This window comes from Staurois parvus, unplaced genomic scaffold (assembly GCF_062004578.1).
Source record: "Staurois parvus isolate SC_StPar_1 unplaced genomic scaffold, SC_StPar_1.0 ptg000081l, whole genome shotgun sequence".
Lineage (NCBI taxonomy): Eukaryota > Metazoa > Chordata > Amphibia > Anura > Ranidae > Staurois > Staurois parvus.
Window position 1 is genome coordinate 10,269,996 of NW_028317877.1, and position 20,754 is coordinate 10,290,749.

A 20,754-nucleotide genomic window follows, 5' to 3' on the forward strand; every position below is an offset into this window, starting at 1 on the left:
AACCTAGGAATCAACATAAAAATCATCAAGGTTCTTGGTTTGACAATTGTGAACTATGTTTAGGGTTAGATAGCAATATTATTTCCAAGAGTTATTTTTGGTAGACCGGAGTGATCAAGTGGAAATTTGCTTTTATCCTTGTGATTTTTATGTCTGCAGATAAGTCAAATGAAAGCACTTTCTTATAAGTTGGGATTTCACTGAGTGCTTTTTGTTTGGTTGGTCTTTAAACTGTGAATACTCATATTCTTTTTCATTGGTTAAGTGATTTGAAACATATTTGGGATGGAAGCAGGACTATTGCTTTGCATAGCTAAATGTGTTTTATTTTCTAAACACTCTTTCTGATTCTTTTAAATCATTTTAAACAAAATGCTGTCAAAGAATTTAGGAAGAGATGCTCCTTGGTACAGTGCTTTTTGGTGGCTTTTTTCTACACCCTGTGACTTTGGATTTTGGCTTTCATAGTTGCAAGTTACAATATGGAAGTTAACATACCCATTGTGATGTATAACCTACAATACCATTGGTTCATAGAGTTCTCAAGAAGTTTAAAATCCTGCAAATTTTTGAATATGCTAACTTACAACAGCTTTTAGCTGAAACCAAGCTGTCTGCATCTTCTATATTTTAAATTTCAGAAATATTCCTCAGGTGAAAGTTATAAAATATATAGAGTTCTCCTGCTCACACATTCGGATTTTACTTCATAATCAAAACTGCTAAGATTAGCTGTTGCTTAATCCTCTGAATAGAGTTTACATTACCAAAAACGCCCTATTGTTATGCTGAGATTGCAACTGGTACCACCTGTGGCTTTGAGAGGCAAGGCCCTATTTACATTTGACCCACTGGAATGTCCTCCCTCTGCAACACAAAAGAAAACTCACCTGGGTATTCATTGGATAATGGAGTATTCCCCCTTGCTTATAAAGGCCTGGAAGTTAGAGAGAAGTAAGTGTTTAAAGAAGACCTGAAGATAACTCAAAACCATCGCTGTTTTCAACCATGAGGTAAGCCTCACTTCATACTTTCTAATCAAAATCATTTTTTTTCAGATAAGAGAAGATCTTGGATACTTTTGTCCCTATTTACATGACCCAAAACAAAGCACTATCTTGTGTTCCATTGCTGGTGAGAAAGTGCTTCCTGTTTTGGGCAATGTGGGAACTGGGTTAAACCTTCCAGATGAAATGAGGAGCATCAGAGTGGCCAGTCCTCTACATTCAATGCTTTCAACTCAGTCAAAGCAGAGCACTGTACCTTATTAGAAAAATCTCGGCTTTAAAACCTTGTTTTTTAACATGTAAGTGTCACCTTGTTTGACCAAGGTGAGAAGCAGATTATCTGCAACCACAGCCACAATACCTTTCCCTAACAGCCATTTCAGACATATTAGCGCGCAAAACTCCAAACGGAGCACTTTTCTGTGATGACGTATTGGAAGTGTGCTCTTCTGTTTGGGGTATTGTGTGACCAGACTTACTTGGATAGAACATTCATGAAGTTACTTGGAGAAAGCTCAATTTCATTAAAACGTTTCTCATGAAACCTAGGAATCAACATAAAAATCATCAAGGTTCTTGGTTTGACAATTGTGAACTATGTTTAGGGTTAGATAGCAATATTATTTCCAAGAGTTATTTTTGGTAGACCGGAGTGATCAAGTGGAAATTTGCTTTTATCCTTGTGATTTTTATGTCTGCAGATAAGTCAAATGAAAGCACTTTCTTATATGTTGGGATTTCACTGAGTGCTTTTTGTTTGGTTGGTCTTTAAACTGTGAATACTCATATTCTTTTTCATTGGTTAAGTGATTTGAAACATATTTGGGATGGAAGCAGGACTATTGCTTTGCATAGCTAAATGTGTTTTATTTTCTAAACACTCTTTCTGATTCTATTAAATCATTTTAAACAAAATGCTGTCAAAGAATTTAGGAAGAGATGCTCCTTGGTACAGTGCTTTTTGGTGGCTTTTTTCTATACCCTGTGACTTTGGATTTTGGCTTTCATAGTTGCAAGTTACAATATGGAAGTTAACATACCCATTGGGATGTATAACCTACAATACCATTGGTTCATAGAGTTCTCAAGAAGTTTAAAATCCTGCAAATTTTTGAATATGCTAACTTACAACAGCTTTTAGCTGAAACCAAGCTGTCTGCATCTTCTATATTTTAAATTTCAGAAATATTCCTCAGGTGAAAGTTATAAAATATATAGAGTTCTCCTGCTCACACATTCGGATTTTACTTCATAATCAAAACTGCTAAGATTAGCTGTTGCTTAAACCTCTGAATAGAGTTTACATTACCAAAAACGCCCTATTGTTATGCTGAGATTGCAACTGGTACCACCTGTGGCTTTGAGAGGCAAGGCCCTATTTACATTTGACCCACTGGAATGTCCTCCCTCTGCAACACAAAAGAAAACTCACCTGGGTATTCATTGGATAATGGAGTATTCCCCCTTGCTTATAAAGGCCTGGAAGTTAGAGAGAAGTAAGTGTTTAAAGAAGACCTGAAGATAACTCAAAACCATCGCTGTTTTCAACCATGAGGTAAGCCTCACTTCATACTTTCTAATCAAAATCATTTTTTTTTCAGATAATAGAAGATCTTGGATACTTTTGTCCCTATTTACATGACCCAAAACAAAGCACTATCTTGTGTTCCATTGCTGGTGAGAAAGTGCTTCCTGTTTTGGGCAATGTGGGAACTGGGTTAAACCTTCCAGATGAAATGAGGAGCATCAGAGTGGCCAGTCCTCTACATTCAATGCTTTCAACTCAGTCAAAACAGAGCACTGTACCTTATTAGAAAAATCTCGGCTTTAAAACCTTGTTTTTTAACATGTAAGTGTCACCTTGTTTGACCAAGGTGAGAAGCAGATTATCTGCAACCACAGCCACAATGCCTTTCCCTAACAGCCATTTCAGACATATTAGCGCGCAAAACTCCAAACGGAGCACTTTTCTGTGATGACGTATTGGAAGTGTGCTCTTCTGTTTGGGGTATTGTGTGATCAGACTTACTTGGATAGAACATTCATGAAGTTACTTGGAGAAAGCTCAATTTCATTAAAACGTTTCTCATGAAACCTAGGAATCAACATAAAAATCATCAAGGTTCTTGGTTTGACAATTGTGAACTATGTTTAGGGTTAGATAGCAATATTATTTCCAAGAGTTATTTTTGGTAGACCGGAGTGATCAAGTGGAAATTTGCTTTTATCCTTGTGATTTTTATGTCTGCAGATAAGTCAAATGAAAGCACTTTCTTATATGTTGGGATTTCACTGAGTGCTTTTTGTTTGGTTGGTCTTTAAACTGTGAATACTCATATTCTTTTTCATTGGTTAAGTGATTTGAAACATATTTGGGATGGAAGCAGGACTATTGCTTTGCATAGCTAAATGTGTTTTATTTTCTAAACACTCTTTCTGATTCTTTTAAATCATTTTAAACAAAATGCTGTCAAAGAATTTAGGAAGAGATGCTCCTTGGTACAGTGCTTTTTGGTGGCTTTTTTCTATACCCTGTGACTTTGGATTTTGGCTTTCATAGTTGCAAGTTACAATATGGAAGTTAACATACCCATTGTGATGTACAGTCATGGCCGAAATTGTTGGCACCCTTGATATTTCTCCAGGAAATCATGTATTTCTCACGAAACGTATTGCATTAACACATGTTTTGCTATACACATGTTTATTCCCTTTGTGTGTATTGGGACAAAACAAAAAAAGGGAGGAAAGAAAGCAAATTCGACATAATGTCACACAAACCTCCAAAAATGGGCTGGACAAAAGTATTGGCACCCTTTCACAACTGCGGATAAATAAGAATGTTACAAGCATGTGATGCTCCTGTAAACTCACCTGGGGCAAGTAACAGGTGTGGGCAATATAGAAATCACACCTGAAAGCAGATAAAAAGGAGAGACGTTCACTTAACCTTTGCATTGTGTGTCTGTCTGTGCCACACTAAGCATGGACAACAGAAAGAGGAGACGAGAACTGTCTGAGGACCTGAGAACCAAAATTGTGGCAAAATATCAACAATCTCAAGGTTACAAGTCCATCTCCAGAGAACTAGATTTGCCTTTGTCCACAGTGCGCAACATTATCAAGAAGTTTGCAACCCATGGCACTGTAGCTAATCTCCCTGGTCGTGGACGGATGAGGAAAATTGATGAAAGATTGCAACGCAGAATAGTCCGGATGGTGGATAAGCAGCCCCAAACATGTTCCAAAGACATTCAAGCTGTCCTGCAGGCTCAGGGAGCATCAGTGTCAGCGCGAACTATCCGTCGACATTTAAATGAAATGAAACGCTATGGCAGGAGACCCAGGAGGACCCCACTGCTGACACAGAGACATAAAAAAGCAAGACTACAGTTTGCCAAAATGTACTTGAGTAAGCCAAAAGCCTTCTGGGAAAACGTCTTGTGGACAGATGAGACCAAGATAGAGCTTTTCGGTAAAGCACATCATTCTACTGTTTACCGAAAACGGAATGAGGCCTACAAAGAACAAAACACAGTACCTACGGTAAAATATGGTGGAGGTTCAATGATGTTTTGGGGTTGTTTTGCTGCCTCTGGCACTGGGTGCCTTGACTGTGTGCAAGGCATCATGAAATCTGAGGATTACCAAAGGATTTTGGGTCGCACTGTAGGGCCCAGTGTCAGAAAGCTGGGTTTGCGTCCAAGATCCTGGGTCTTCCAGCAGGACAATGACCCCAAACATACGTCAAAAAGCACTCAGAAATGGATGGCAAAGAAGCGCTGGAGAGTTCTGAAGTGGCCAGCAATGAGCCCAGATCTAAATCCCATTGAACACCTGTGGAGAGATCTTAAAATTGCTGTTGGGAAAAGGTGTCCTTCCAATAAGAGAGACCTGGAGCTGTTTGCAAAGGAAGAGTGGTCCAAAATTCCGGGTGAGAGGTGTCAGAAGCTTATTGATGGTTATAGGAAGCGACTGATTTCAGTTATGTTTTCCAAAGGGTGTGCAACCAAATATTAAGTTAAGGGTGCCAATACTTTTGTCCAGCCCATTTTTGGGGTTTTGTGTGACATTATGTCATATTTGCTTTTCTGCCTCTGTTTTATATTTGTTCCAATACATACAAAGGGAATAAACATGTGTATAGCAAAACATGTGTTAATGCAATACCTTTTTTGTGTGAAATACTTGATTTTCAGGAAAAATATCAAGGGTGCCAACAATTTCGGCCATGACTGTATAACCTACAATACCATTGGTTCATAGAGTTCTCAAGAAGTTTAAAATCCTGCAAATTTTTGAATATGCTAACTTACAACAGCTTTTAGCTGAAACCAAGCTGTCTGCATCTTCTATATTTTAAATTTCAGAAATATTCCTCAGGTGAAAGTTATAAAATATATAGAGTTCTCCTGCTCACACATTCGGATTTTACTTCATAATCAAAACTGCTAAGATTAGCTGTTGCTTAAACCTCTGAATAGAGTTTACATTACCAAAAACGCCCTATTGTTATGCTGAGATTGCAACTGGTACCACCTGTGGCTTTGAGAGGCAAGGCCCTATTTACATTTGACCCACTGGAATGTCCTCCCTCTGCAACACAAAAGAAAACTCACCTGGGTATTCATTGGATAATGGAGTATTCCCCCTTGCTTATAAAGGCCTGGAAGTTAGAGAGAAGTAAGTGTTTAAAGAAGACCTGAAGATAACTCAAAACCATCGCTGTTTTCAACCATGAGGTAAGCCTCACTTCATACTTTCTAATCAAAATCATTTTTTTTCAGATAAGAGAAGATCTTGGATACTTTTGTCCCTATTTACATGACCCAAAACAAAGCACTATCTTGTGTTCCATTGCTGGTGAGAAAGTGCTTCCTGTTTTGGGCAATGTGGGAACTGGGTTAAACCTTCCAGATGAAATGAGGAGCATCAGAGTGGCCAGTCCTCTACATTCAATGCTTTCAACTCAGTCAAAGCAGAGCACTGTACCTTATTAGAAAAATCTCGGCTTTAAAACCTTGTTTTTTAACATGTAAGTGTCACCTTGTTTGACCAAGGTGAGAAGCAGATTATCTGCAACCACAGCCACAATACCTTTCCCTAACAGCCATTTCAGACATATTAGCGCGCAAAACTCCAAACGGAGCACTTTTCTGTGATGACGTATTGGAAGTGTGCTCTTCTGTTTGGGGTATTGTGTGACCAGACTTTCTTGGATAGAACATTCATGAAGTTACTTGGAGAAAGCTCAATTTCATTAAAACGTTTCTCATGAAACCTAGGAATCAACATAAAAATCATCAAGGTTCTTGGTTTGACAATTGTGAACTATGTTTAGGGTTAGATAGCAATATTATTTCCAAGAGTTATTTTTGGTAGACCGGAGTGATCAAGTGGAAATTTGCTTTTATCCTTGTGATTTTTATGTCTGCAGATAAGTCAAATGAAAGCACTTTCTTATATGTTGGGATTTCACTGAGTGCTTTTTGTTTGGTTGGTCTTTAAACTGTGAATACTCATATTCTTTTTCATTGGTTAAGTGATTTGAAACATATTTGGGATGGAAGCAGGACTATTGCTTTGCATAGCTAAATGTGTTTTATTTTCTAAACACTCTTTCTGATTCTTTTAAATCATTTTAAACAAAATGCTGTCAAAGAATTTAGGAAGAGATGCTCCTTGGTACAGTGCTTTTTGGTGGCTTTTTTCTATACCCTGTGACTTTGGATTTTGGCTTTCATAGTTGCAAGTTACAATATGGAAGTTAACATACCCATTGGGATGTATAACCTACAATACCATTGGTTCATAGAGTTCTCAAGAAGTTTAAAATCCTGCAAATTTTTGAATATGCTAACTTACAACAGCTTTTAGCTGAAACCAAGCTGTCTGCATCTTCTATATTTTAAATTTCAGAAATATTCCTGAGATGAAAGGTATAAAATATAGGGAGTTCTCCTGCTCACACATTCGGATTTTACTTCATAATCAAAACTGCTAAGATTAGCTGTTGCTTAAACCTCTGAATAGAGTTTACATTACCAAAAACGCCCTATTGTTATGCTGAGATTGCAACTGGTACCACCTGTGGCTTTGAGAGGCAAGGCCCTATTTACATTTGACCCACTGGAATGTCCTCCCTCTGCAACACAAAAGAAAACTTACCTGGGTATTCATTGGAAAATGGAGTATTCCCCCTTGCTTTAAAGGCCTGGAAGTTAGAGAGAAGTAAGTGTTTAACGAAGACCTGAAGATAACTCAAAACCATCGCTGTTTTCAACCATGAGGTAAGCCTCACTTCATACTTTCTAATCAAAATCATTTTTTTTCAGATAAGAGAAGATCTTGGATACTTTTGTCCCTATTTACATGACCCAAAACAAAGCACTATCTTGTGTTCCATTGCTGGTGAGAAAGTGCTTCCTGTTTTGGGCAATGTGGGAACTGGGTTAAACCTTCCAGATGAAATGAGGAGCATCAGAGTGGCCAGTCCTCTACTTTCAATGCTTTCAACTCAGTCAAAGCAGAGCACTGTACCTTATTAGAAAAATCTCGGCTTTAAAACCTTGTTTTTTAACATGTAAGTGTCACCTTGTTTGACCAAGGTGAGAAGCAGATTATCTGCAACCACAGCCACAATGCCTTTCCCTAACAGCCATTTCAGACATATTAGCGCGCAAAACTCCAAACGGAGCACTTTTCTGTGATGACGTATTGGAAGTGTGCTCTTCTGTTTGGGGTATTGTGTGACCAGACTTACTTGGATAGAACATTCATGAAGTTACTTGGAGAAAGCTCAATTTCATTAAAACGTTTCTCATGAAACCTAGGAATCAACATAAAAATCATCAAGGTTCTTGGTTTGACAATTGTGAACTATGTTTAGGGTTAGATAGCAATATTATTTCCAAGAGTTATTTTTGGTAGACCGGAGTGATCAAGTGGAAATTTGCTTTTATCCTTGTGATTTTTATGTCTGCAGATAAGTCAAATGAAAGCACTTTCTTATATGTTGGGATTTCACTGAGTGCTTTTTGTATGGTTGGTCTTTAAACTGTGAATACTCATATTCTTTTTCATTGGTTAAGTGATTTGAAACATATTTGGGATGGAAGCAGGACTATTGCTTTGCATAGCTAAATGTGTTTTATTTTCTAAACACTCTTTCTGATTCTTTTAAATCATTTTAAACAAAATGCTGTCAAAGAATTTAGGAAGAGATGCTCCTTGGTACAGTGCTTTTTGGTGGCTTTTTTCTATACCCTGTGACTTTGGATTTTGGCTTTCATAGTTGCAAGTTACAATATGGAAGTTAACATACCCATTGTGATGTATAACCTACAATACCATTGGTTCATAGAGTTCTCAAGAAGTTTAAAATCCTGCAAATTTTTGAATATGCTAACTTACAACAGCTTTTAGCTGAAACCAAGCAGTCTGCATCTTCTATATTTTAAATTTCAGAAATATTCCTCAGGTGAAAGTTATAAAATATATAGAGTTCTCCTGCTCACACATTCGGATTTTACTTCATAATCAAAACTGCTAAGATTAGCTGTTGCTTAAACCTCTGAATAGAGTTTACATTACCAAAAACGCCCTATTGTTATGCTGAGATTGCAACTGGTACCACCTGTGGCTTTGAGAGGCAAGGCCCTATTTACATTTGACCCACTGGAATGTCCTCCCTCTGCAACACAAAAGAAAACTCACCTGGGTATTCATTGGATAATGGAGTATTCCCCCTTGCTTATAAAGGCCTGGAAGTTAGAGAGAAGTAAGTGTTTAAAGAAGACCTGAAGATAACTCAAAACCATCGCTGTTTTCAACCATGAGGTAAGCCTCACTTCATACTTTCTAATCAAAATCATTTTTTTTCAGATAAGAGAAGATCTTGGATACTTTTGTCCCTATTTACATGACCCAAAACAAAGCACTATCTTGTGTTCCATTGCTGGTGAGAACGTGCTTCCTGTTTTGGGCAATGTGGGAACTGGGTTAAACTTTCCAGATGAAATGAGGAGCATCAGAGTGGCCAGTCCTCTACTTTCAATGCTTTCAACTCAGTCAAAGCAGAGCACTGTACCTTATTAGAAAAATCTCGGCTTTAAAACCTTGTTTTTTAACATGTAAGTGTCACCTTGTTTGACCAAGGTGAGAAGCAGATTATCTGCAACCACAGCCACAATGCCTTTCCCTAACAGCCATTTCAGACATATTAGCGCGCAAAACTCCAAACGGAGCACTTTTCTGTGATGACGTATTGGAAGTGTGCTCTTCTGTTTGGGGTATTGTGTGACCAGACTTACTTGGATAGAACATTCATGAAGTTACATGGAGAAAGCTCAATTTCATTAAAACATTTCTCATGAAAACTAGGAATCAACATAAAAATAATCAAGGTTCTTGGTTTGACAATTGTGAACTATGTTTAGGGTTAGATAGCAATATTATTTCCAAGAGTTATTTTTGGTAGACCGGAGTGATCAAGTGGAAATTTGCTTTATCCTTGTGATTTTTATGTCTGCAGATAAGTCAAATGAAAGCACTTTCTTATATGTTGGGATTTCACTGAGTGCTTTTTGTTTGGTTGGTCTTTAAACTGTGAATACTCATATTCTTTTTCATTGGTTAAGTGATTTGAAACATATTTGGGATGGAAGCAGGACTATTGCTTTGCATAGCTAAATGTGTTTTATTTTCTAAACACTCTTTCTGATTCTTTAAAATCATTTTAAACAAAATGCTGTCAAAGAATTTAGGAAGAGATGCTCCTTGGTACAGTGCTTTTTGGTGGCTTTTTTCTATACCCTGTGACTTTGGATTTTGGCTTTCATAGTTGCAAGTTACAATATGGAAGTTAACATACCCATTGTGATGTATAACCTACAATACCATTGGTTCATAGAGTTCTCAAGAAGTTTAAAATCCTGCAAATTTTTGAATATGCTAACTTACAACAGCTTTTAGCTGAAACCAAGCTGTCTGCATCTTCTATATTTTAAATTTCAGAAATATTCCTCAGGTGAAAGTTATAAAATATATAGAGTTCTCCTGCTCACACATTCGGATTTTACTTCATAATCAAAACTGCTAAGATTAGCTGTTGCTTAAACCTCTGAATAGAGTTTACATTACCAAAAACGCCCTATTGTTATGCTGAGATTGCAACTGGTACCACCTGTGGCTTTGAGAGGCAAGGCCCTATTTACATTTGACCCACTGGAATGTCCTCCCTCTGCAACACAAAAGAAAACTCACCTGGGTATTCATTGGATAATGGAGTATTCCCCCTTGCTTATAAAGGCCTGGAAGTTAGAGAGAAGTAAGTGTTTAAAGAAGACCTGAAGATAACTCAAAACCATCGCTGTTTTCAACCATGAGGTAAGCCTCACTTCATACTTTCTAATCAAAATCATTTTTTTTCAGATAAGAGAAGATCTTGGATACTTTTGTCCCTATTTACATGACCCAAAACAAAGCACTATCTTGTGTTCCATTGCTGGTGAGAACGTGCTTCCTGTTTTGGGCAATGTGGGAACTGGGTTAAACCTTCCAGATGAAATGAGGAGCATCAGAGTGGCCAGTCCTCTACTTTCAATGCTTTCAACTCAGTCAAAGCAGAGCACTGTACCTTATTAGAAAAATCTCGGCTTTAAAACCTTGTTTTTTAACATGTAAGTGTCACCTTGTTTGACCAAGGTGAGAAGCAGATTATCTGCAACCACAGCCACAATGCCTTTCCCTAACAGCCATTTCAGACATATTAGCGCGCAAAACTCCAAACGGAGCACTTTTCTGTGATGACGTATTGGAAGTGTGCTCTTCTGTTTGGGGTATTGTGTGACCAGACTTACTTGGATAGAACATTCATGAAGTTACTTGGAGAAAGCTCAATTTCATTAAAACGTTTCTCATGAAACCTAGGAATCAACATAAAAATCATCAAGGTTCTTGGTTTGACAATTGTGAACTATGTTTAGGGTTAGATAGCAATATTATTTCCAAGAGTTATTTTTGGTAGACCGGAGTGATCAAGTGGAAATTTGCTTTTATCCTTGTGATTTTTATGTCTGCAGATAAGTCAAATGAAAGCACTTTCTTATATGTTGGGATTTCACTGAGTGCTTTTTGTTTGGTTGGTCTTTAAACTGTGAATACTCATATTCTTTTTCATTGGTTAAGTGATTTGAAACATATTTGGGATGGAAGCAGGACTATTGCTTTGCATAGCTAAATGTGTTTTATTTTCTAAACACTCTTTCTGATTCTTTTAAATCATTTTAAACAAAATGCTGTCAAAGAATTTAGGAAGAGATGCTCCTTGGTACAGTGCTTTTTGGTGGCTTTTTTCTATACCCTGTGACTTTGGATTTTGGCTTTCATAGTTGCAAGTTACAATATGGAAGTTAACATACCCATTGGGATGTATAACCTACAATACCATTGGTTCATAGAGTTCTCAAGAAGTTTAAAATCCTGCAAATTTTTGAATATGCTAACTTACAACAGCTTTTAGCTGAAACCAAGCTGTCTGCATCTTCTATATTTTAAATTTCAGAAATATTCCTGAGATGAAAGGTATAAAATATAGGGAGTTCTCCTGCTCACACATTCGGATTTTACTTCATAATCAAAACTGCTAAGATTAGCTGTTGCTTAAACCTCTGAATAGAGTTTACATTACCAAAAACGCCCTATTGTTATGCTGAGATTGCAACTGGTACCACCTGTGGCTTTGAGAGGCAAGGCCCTATTTACATTTGACCCACTGGAATGTCCTCCCTCTGCAACACAAAAGAAAACTTACCTGGGTATTCATTGGAAAATGGAGTATTCCCCCTTGCTTTAAAGGCCTGGAAGTTAGAGAGAAGTAAGTGTTTAACGAAGACCTGAAGATAACTCAAAACCATCGCTGTTTTCAACCATGAGGTAAGCCTCACTTCATACTTTCTAATCAAAATAATTTTTTTTCAGATAAGAGAAGATCTTGGATACTTTTGTCCCTATTTACATGACCCAAAACAAAGCACTATCTTGTGTTCCATTGCTGGTGAGAAAGTGCTTCCTGTTTTGGGCAATGTGGGAACTGGGTTAAACCTTCCAGATGAAATGAGGAGCATCAGAGTGGCCAGTCCTCTACTTTCAATGCTTTCAACTCAGTCAAAGCAGAGCACTGTACCTTATTAGAAAAATCTCGGCTTTAAAACCTTGTTTTTTAACATGTAAGTGTCACCTTGTTTGACCAAGGTGAGAAGCAGATTATCTGCAACCACAGCCACAATGCCTTTCCCTAACAGCCATTTCAGACATATTAGCGCGCAAAACTCCAAACGGAGCACTTTTCTGTGATGACGTATTGGAAGTGTGCTCTTCTGTTTGGGGTATTGTGTGACCAGACTTACTTGGATAGAACATTCATGAAGTTACTTGGAGAAAGCTCAATTTCATTAAAACGTTTCTCATGAAACCTAGGAATCAACATAAAAATCATCAAGGTTCTTGGTTTGACAATTGTGAACTATGTTTAGGGTTAGATAGCAATATTATTTCCAAGAGTTATTTTTGGTAGACCGGAGTGATCAAGTGGAAATTTGCTTTTATCCTTGTGATTTTTATGTCTGCAGATAAGTCAAATGAAAGCACTTTCTTATATGTTGGGATTTCACTGAGTGCTTTTTGTTTGGTTGGTCTTTAAACTGTGAATACTCATATTCTTTTTCATTGGTTAAGTGATTTGAAACATATTTGGGATGGAAGCAGGACTATTGCTTTGCATAGCTAAATGTGTTTTATTTTCTAAACACTCTTTCTGATTCTTTAAAATCATTTTAAACAAAATGCTGTCAAAGAATTTAGGAAGAGATGCTCCTTGGTACAGTGCTTTTTGGTGGCTTTTTTCTATACCCTGTGACTTTGGATTTTGGCTTTCATAGTTGCAAGTTACAATATGGAAGTTAACATACCCATTGTGATGTATAACCTACAATACCATTGGTTCATAGAGTTCTCAAGAAGTTTAAAATCCTGCAAATTTTTGAATATGCTAACTTACAACAGCTTTTAGCTGAAACCAAGCTGTCTGCATCTTCTATATTTTAAATTTCAGAAATATTCCTCAGGTGAAAGTTATAAAATATATAGAGTTCTCCTGCTCACACATTCGGATTTTACTTCATAATCAAAACTGCTAAGATTAGCTGTTGCTTAAACCTCTGAATAGAGTTTACATTACCAAAAACGCCCTATTGTTATGCTGAGATTGCAACTGGTACCACCTGTGGCTTTGAGAGGCAAGGCCCTATTTACATTTGACCCACTGGAATGTCCTCCCTCTGCAACACAAAAGAAAACTCACCTGGGTATTCATTGGATAATGGAGTATTCCCCCTTGCTTATAAAGGCCTGGAAGTTAGAGAGAAGTAAGTGTTTAAAGAAGACCTGAAGATAACTCAAAACCATCGCTGTTTTCAACCATGAGGTAAGCCTCACTTCATACTTTCTAATCAAAATCATTTTTTTTCAGATAAGAGAAGATCTTGGATACTTTTGTCCCTATTTACATGACCCAAAACAAAGCACTATCTTGTGTTCCATTGCTGGTGAGAACGTGCTTCCTGTTTTGGGCAATGTGGGAACTGGGTTAAACCTTCCAGATGAAATGAGGAGCATCAGAGTGGCCAGTCCTCTACTTTCAATGCTTTCAACTCAGTCAAAGCAGAGCACTGTACCTTATTAGAAAAATCTCGGCTTTAAAACCTTGTTTTTTAACATGTAAGTGTCACCTTGTTTGACCAAGGTGAGAAGCAGATTATCTGCAACCACAGCCACAATACCTTTCCCTAACAGCCATTTCAGACATATTAGCGCGCAAAACTCCAAACGGAGCACTTTTCTGTGATGACGTATTGGAAGTGTGCTCTTCTGTTTGGGGTATTGTGTGACCAGACTTACTTGGATAGAACATTCATGAAGTTACTTGGAGAAAGCTCAATTTCATTAAAACGTTTCTCATGAAACCTAGGAATCAACATAAAAATCATCAAGGTTCTTGGTTTGACAATTGTGAACTATGTTTAGGGTTAGATAGCAATATTATTTCCAAGAGTTATTTTTGGTAGACCGGAGTGATCAAGTGGAAATTTGCTTTTATCCTTGTGATTTTTATGTCTGCAGATAAGTCAAATGAAAGCACTTTCTTATATGTTGGGATTTCACTGAGTGCTTTTTGTTTGGTTGGTCTTTAAACTGTGAATACTCATATTCTTTTTCATTGGTTAAGTGATTTGAAACATATTTGGGATGGAAGCAGGACTATTGCTTTGCATAGCTAAATGTGTTTTATTTTCTAAACACTCTTTCTGATTCTTTTAAATCATTTTAAACAAAATGCTGTCAAAGAATTTAGGAAGAGATGCTCCTTGGTACAGTGCTTTTTGGTGGCTTTTTTCTATACCCTGTGACTTTGGATTTTGGCTTTCATAGTTGCAAGTTACAATATGGAAGTTAACATACCCATTGTGATGTATAACCTACAATACCATTGGTTCATAGAGTTCTCAAGAAGTTTAAAATCCTGCAAATTTTTGAATATGCTAACTTACAACAGCTTTTAGCTGAAACCAAGCTGTCTGCATCTTCTATATTTTAAATTTCAGAAATATTCCTCAGGTGAAAGTTATAAAATATATAGAGTTCTCCTGCTCACACATTCGGATTTTACTTCATAATCAAAACTGCTAAGATTAGCTGTTGCTTAAACCTCTGAATAGAGTTTACATTACCAAAAACGCCCTATTGTTATGCTGAGATTGCAACTGGTACCACCTGTGGCTTTGAGAGGCAAGGCCCTATTTACATTTGACCCACTGGAATGTCCTCCCTCTGCAACACAAAAGAAAACTTACCTGGGTATTCATTGGAAAATGGAGTATTCCCCCTTGCTTTAAAGGCCTGGAAGTTAGAGAGAAGTAAGTGTTTAACGAAGACCTGAAGATAACTCAAAACCATCGCTGTTTTCAACCATGAGGTAAGCCTCACTTCATACTTTCTAATCAAAATCATTTTTTTTCAGATAAGAGAAGATCTTGGATACTTTTGTCCCTATTTACATGACCCAAAACAAAGCACTATCTTGTGTTCCATTGCTGGTGAGAAAGTGCTTCCTGTTTTGGGCAATGTGGGAACTGGGTTAAACCTTCCAGATGAAATGAGGAGCATCAGAGTGGCCAGTCCTCTACTTTCAATGCTTTCAACTCAGTCAAAGCAGAGCACTGTACCTTATTAGAAAAATCTCGGCTTTAAAACCTTGTTTTTTAACATGTAAGTGTCACCTTGTTTGACCAAGGTGAGAAGCAGATTATCTGCAACCACAGCCACAATACCTTTCCCTAACAGCCATTTCAGACATATTAGCGCGCAAAACTCCAAACGGAGCACTTTTCTGTGATGACGTATTGGAAGTGTGCTCTTCTGTTTGGGGTATTGTGTGACCAGACTTTCTTGGATAGAACATTCATGAAGTTACTTGGAGAAAGCTCAATTTCATTAAAACGTTTCTCATGAAACCTAGGAATCAACATAAAAATCATCAAGGTTCTTGGTTTGACAATTGTGAACTATGTTTAGGGTTAGATAGCAATATTATTTCCAAGAGTTATTTTTGGTAGACCGGAGTGATCAAGTGGAAATTTGCTTTTATCCTTGTGATTTTTATGTCTGCAGATAAGTCAAATGAAAGCACTTTCTTATATGTTGGGATTTCACTGAGTGCTTTTTGTTTGGTTGGTCTTTAAACTGTGAATACTCATATTCTTTTTCATTGGTTAAGTGATTTGAAACATATTTGGGATGGAAGCAGGACTATTGCTTTGCATAGCTAAATGTGTTTTATTTTCTAAACACTCTTTCTGATTCTTTTAAATCATTTTAAACAAAATGCTGTCAAAGAATTTAGGAAGAGATGCTCCTTGGTACAGTGCTTTTTGGTGGCTTTTTTCTATACCCTGTGACTTTGGATTTTGGCTTTCATAGTTGCAAGTTACAATATGGAAGTTAACATACCCATTGGGATGTATAACCTACAATACCATTGGTTCATAGAGTTCTCAAGAAGTTTAAAATCCTGCAAATTTTTGAATATGCTAACTTACAACAGCTTTTAGCTGAAACCAAGCTGTCTGCATCTTCTATATTTTAAATTTCAGAAATATTCCTGAGATGAAAGGTATAAAATATAGGGAGTTCTCCTGCTCACACATTCGGATTTTACTTCATAATCAAAACTGCTAAGATTAGCTGTTGCTTAAACCTCTGAATAGAGTTTACATTACCAAAAACGCCCTATTGTTATGCTGAGATTGCAACTGGTACCACCTGTGGCTTTGAGAGGCAAGGCCCTATTTACATTTGACCCACTGGAATGTCCTCCCTCTGCAACACAAAAGAAAACTTACCTGGGTATTCATTGGAAAATGGAGTATTCCCCCTTGCTTTAAAGGCCTGGAAGTTAGAGAGAAGTAAGTGTTTAACGAAGACCTGAAGATAACTCAAAACCATCGCTGTTTTCAACCATGAGGTAAGCCTCACTTCATACTTTCTAATCAAAATCATTTTTTTTCAGATAAGAGAAGATCTTGGATACTTTTGTCCCTATTTACATGACCCAAAACAAAGCACTATCTTGTGTTCCATTGCTGGTGAGAAAGTGCTTCCTGTTTTGGGCAATGTGGGAACTGGGTTAAACCTTCCAGATGAAATGAGGAGCATCAGAGTGGCCAGTCCTCTACTTTCAATGCTTTCAACTCAGTCAAAGCAGAGCACTGTACCTTATTAGAAAAATCTCGGCTTTAAAACCTTGTTTTTTAACATGTAAGTGTCACCTTGTTTGACCAAGGTGAGAAGCAGATTATCTGCAACCACAGCCACAATGCCTTTCCCTAACAGCCATTTCAGACATATTAGCGCGCAAAACTCCAAACGGAGCACTTTTCTGTGATGACGTATTGGAAGTGTGCTCTTCTGTTTGGGGTATTGTGTGACCAGACTTACTTGGATAGAACATTCATGAAGTTACTTGGAGAAAGCTCAATTTCATTAAAACGTTTCTCATGAAACCTAGGAATCAACATAAAAATCATCAAGGTTCTTGGTTTGACAATTGTGAACTATGTTTAGGGTTAGATAGCAATATTATTTCCAAGAGTTATTTTTGGTAGACCGGAGTGATCAAGTGGAAATTTGCTTTTATCCTTGTGATTTTTATGTCTGCAGATAAGTCAAATGAAAGCACTTTCTTATATGTTGGGATTTCACTGAGTGCTTTTTGTTTGGTTGGTCTTTAAACTGTGAATACTCATATTCTTTTTCATTGGTTAAGTGATTTGAAACATATTTGGGATGGAAGCAGGACTATTGCTTTGCATAGCTAAATGTGTTTTATTTTCTAAACACTCTTTCTGATTCTTTTAAATCATTTTAAACAAAATGCTGTCAAAGAATTTAGGAAGAGATGCTCCTTGGTACAGTGCTTTTTGGTGGCTTTTTTCTATACCCTGTGACTTTGGATTTTGGCTTTCATAGTTGCAAGTTACAATATGGAAGTTAACATACCCATTGTGATGTATAACCTACAATACCATTGGTTCATAGAGTTCTCAAGAAGTTTAAAATCCTGCAAATTTTTGAATATGCTAACTTACAACAGCTTTTAGCTGAAACCAAGCTGTCTGCATCTTCTATATTTTAAATTTCAGAAATATTCCTCAGGTGAAAGTTATAAAATATATAGAGTTCTCCTGCTCACACATTCGGATTTTACTTCATAATCAAAACTGCTAAGATTAGCTGTTGCTTAAACCTCTGAATAGAGTTTACATTACCAAAAACGCCCTATTGTTATGCTGAGATTGCAACTGGTATCACCTGTGGCTTTGAGAGGCAAGGCCCTATTTACATTTGACCCACTGGAATGTCCTCCCTCTGCAACACAAAAGAAAACTCACCTGGGTATTCATTGGATAATGGAGTATTCCCCCTTGCTTATAAAGGCCTGGAAGTTAGAGAGAAGTAAGTGTTTAAAGAAGACCTGAAGATAACTCAAAACCATCGCTGTTTTCAACCATGAGGTAAGCCTCACTTCATACTTTCTAATCAAAATCATTTTTTTTCAGATAAGAGAAGATCTTGCATACTTTTGTCCCTATTTACATGACCCAAAACAAAGCACTATCTTGTGTTCCATTGCTGGTGAGAAAGTGCTTCCTGTTTTGGGCAATGTGGGAACTGGGTTAAACCTTCCAGATGAAATGAGGAGCATCAGAGTGGCCAGTCCTCTACATTCAATGCTTTCAACTCAGTCAAAGCAGAGCACTGTACCTTATTAGAAAAATCTCGGCTTTAAAACCTTGTTTTTTAACATGTAAGTGTCACCTTGTTTGACCAAGGTGAGAAGCAGATTATCTGCAACCACAGCCACAATACCTTTCCCTAACAGCCATTTCAGACATATTAGCGCGCAAAACTCCAAACGGAGCACTTTTCTGTGATGACGTATTGGAAGTGTGCTCTTCTGTTTGGGGTATTGTGTGACCAGACTTACTTGGATAGAACATTCATGAAGTTACTTGGAGAAAGCTCAATTTCATTAAAACGTTTCTCATGAAACCTAGGAATCAACATAAAAATCATCAAGGTTCTTGGTTTGACAATTGTGAACTATGTTTAGGGTTAGATAGCAATATTATTTCCAAGAGTTATTTTTGGTAGACCGGAGTGATCAAGTGGAAATTTGCTTTTATCCTTGTGATTTTTATGTCTGCAGATAAGTCAAATGAAAGCACTTTCTTATATGTTGGGATTTCACTGAGTGCTTTTTGTTTGGTTGGTCTTTAAACTGTGAATACTCATATTCTTTTTCATTGGTTAAGTGATTTGAAACATATTTGGGATGGAAGCAGGACTATTGCTTTGCATAGCTAAATGTGTTTTATTTTCTAAACACTCTTTCTGATTCTTTTAAATCATTTTAAACAAAATGCTGTCAAAGAATTTAGGAAGAGATGCTCCTTGGTACAGTGCTTTTTGGTGGCTTTTTTCTTTACCCTGTGACTTTGGATTTTGGCTTTCATAGTTGCAAGTTACAATATGAAAGTTAACATACCCATTGGGATGTATAACCTACAATACCATTGGTTCATAGAGTTCTCAAGAAGTTTAAAATCCTGCAAATTTTTGAATATGCTAACTTACAACAGCTTTTAGCTGAAACCAAGCTGTCTGCATCTTCTATATTTTAAATTTCAGAAATATTCCTCAGATGAAAGGTATAAAATATAGGGAGTTCTCCTGCTCACACATTCGGATTTTACTTCATAATCAAAACTGCTAAGATTAGCTGTTGCTTAAACCTCTGAATAGAGTTTACATTACCAAAAACGCAGTATTGTTATGCTGAGATTGCAACTGGTACCACCTGTGGCTTTGAGAGGCAAGGCCCTATTTACATTTGACCCACTGGAATGTCCTCCCTCTGCAACACAAAAGAAAACTTACCTGGGTATTCATTGGAAAATGGAGTATTCCCCCTTGCTTTAAAGGCCTGGAAGTTAGAGAGAAGTAAGTGTTTAACGAAGACCTGAAGATAACTCAAAACCATCGCTGTTTTCAACCATGAGGTAAGCCTCACTTCATACTTTCTAATCAAAATAATTTTTTTTCAGATAAGAGAAGATCTTGGATACTTTTGTCCCTATTTACATGACCCAAAACAAAGCACTATCTTGTGTTCCATTGCTGGTGAGAAAGTGCTTCCTGTTTTGGGCAATGTGGGAACTGGGTTAAACCTTCCAGATGAAATGAGGAGCATCAGAGTGGCCAGTCCTCTACTTTCAATGCTTTCAACTCAGTCAAAGCAGAGCACTGTACCTTATTAGAAAAATCTCGGCTTTAAAACCTTGTTTTTTAACATGTAAGTGTCACCTTGTTTGACCAAGGTGAGAAGCAGATTATCTGCAACCACAGCCACAATGCCTTTCCCTAACAGCCATTTCAGACATATTAGCGCGCAAAACTCCAAACGGAGCACTTTTCTGTGATGACGTATTGGAAGTGTGCTCTTCTGTTTGGGGTATTGTGTGACCAGACTTACTTGGATAGAACATTCATGAAGTTACTTGGAGAAAGCTCAATTTCATTAAAACGTTTCTCATGAAACCTAGGAATCAACATAAAAATCATCAAGGTTCTTGGTTTGACAATTGTGAACTATGTTTAGGGTTAGATAGCAATATTATTTCCAAGAGTTATTTTTGGTAGACCGGAGTGATCAAGTGGAAATTTGCTTTTATCCTTGTGATTTTTATGTCTGCAGATAAGTCAAATGAAAGCACTTTCTTATATGTTGGGATTTCACTGAGTGCTTTTTGTTTGGTTGGTCTTTAAACTGTGAATACTCATATTCTTTTTCATTGGTTAAGTGATTTGAAACATATTTGGGATGGAAGCAGGACTATTGCTTTGCATAGCTAAATGTGTTTTATTTTCTAAACACTCTTTCTGATTCTTTTAAATCATTTTAAACAAAATGCTGTCAAAGAATTTAGGAAGAGATGCTCCTTGGTACAGTGCTTTTTGGTGGCTTTTTTCTATACCCTGTGACTTTGGATTTTGGCTTTCATAGTTGCAAGTTACAATATGGAAGTTAACATACCCATTGGGATGTATAAACTACAATACCATTGGTTCA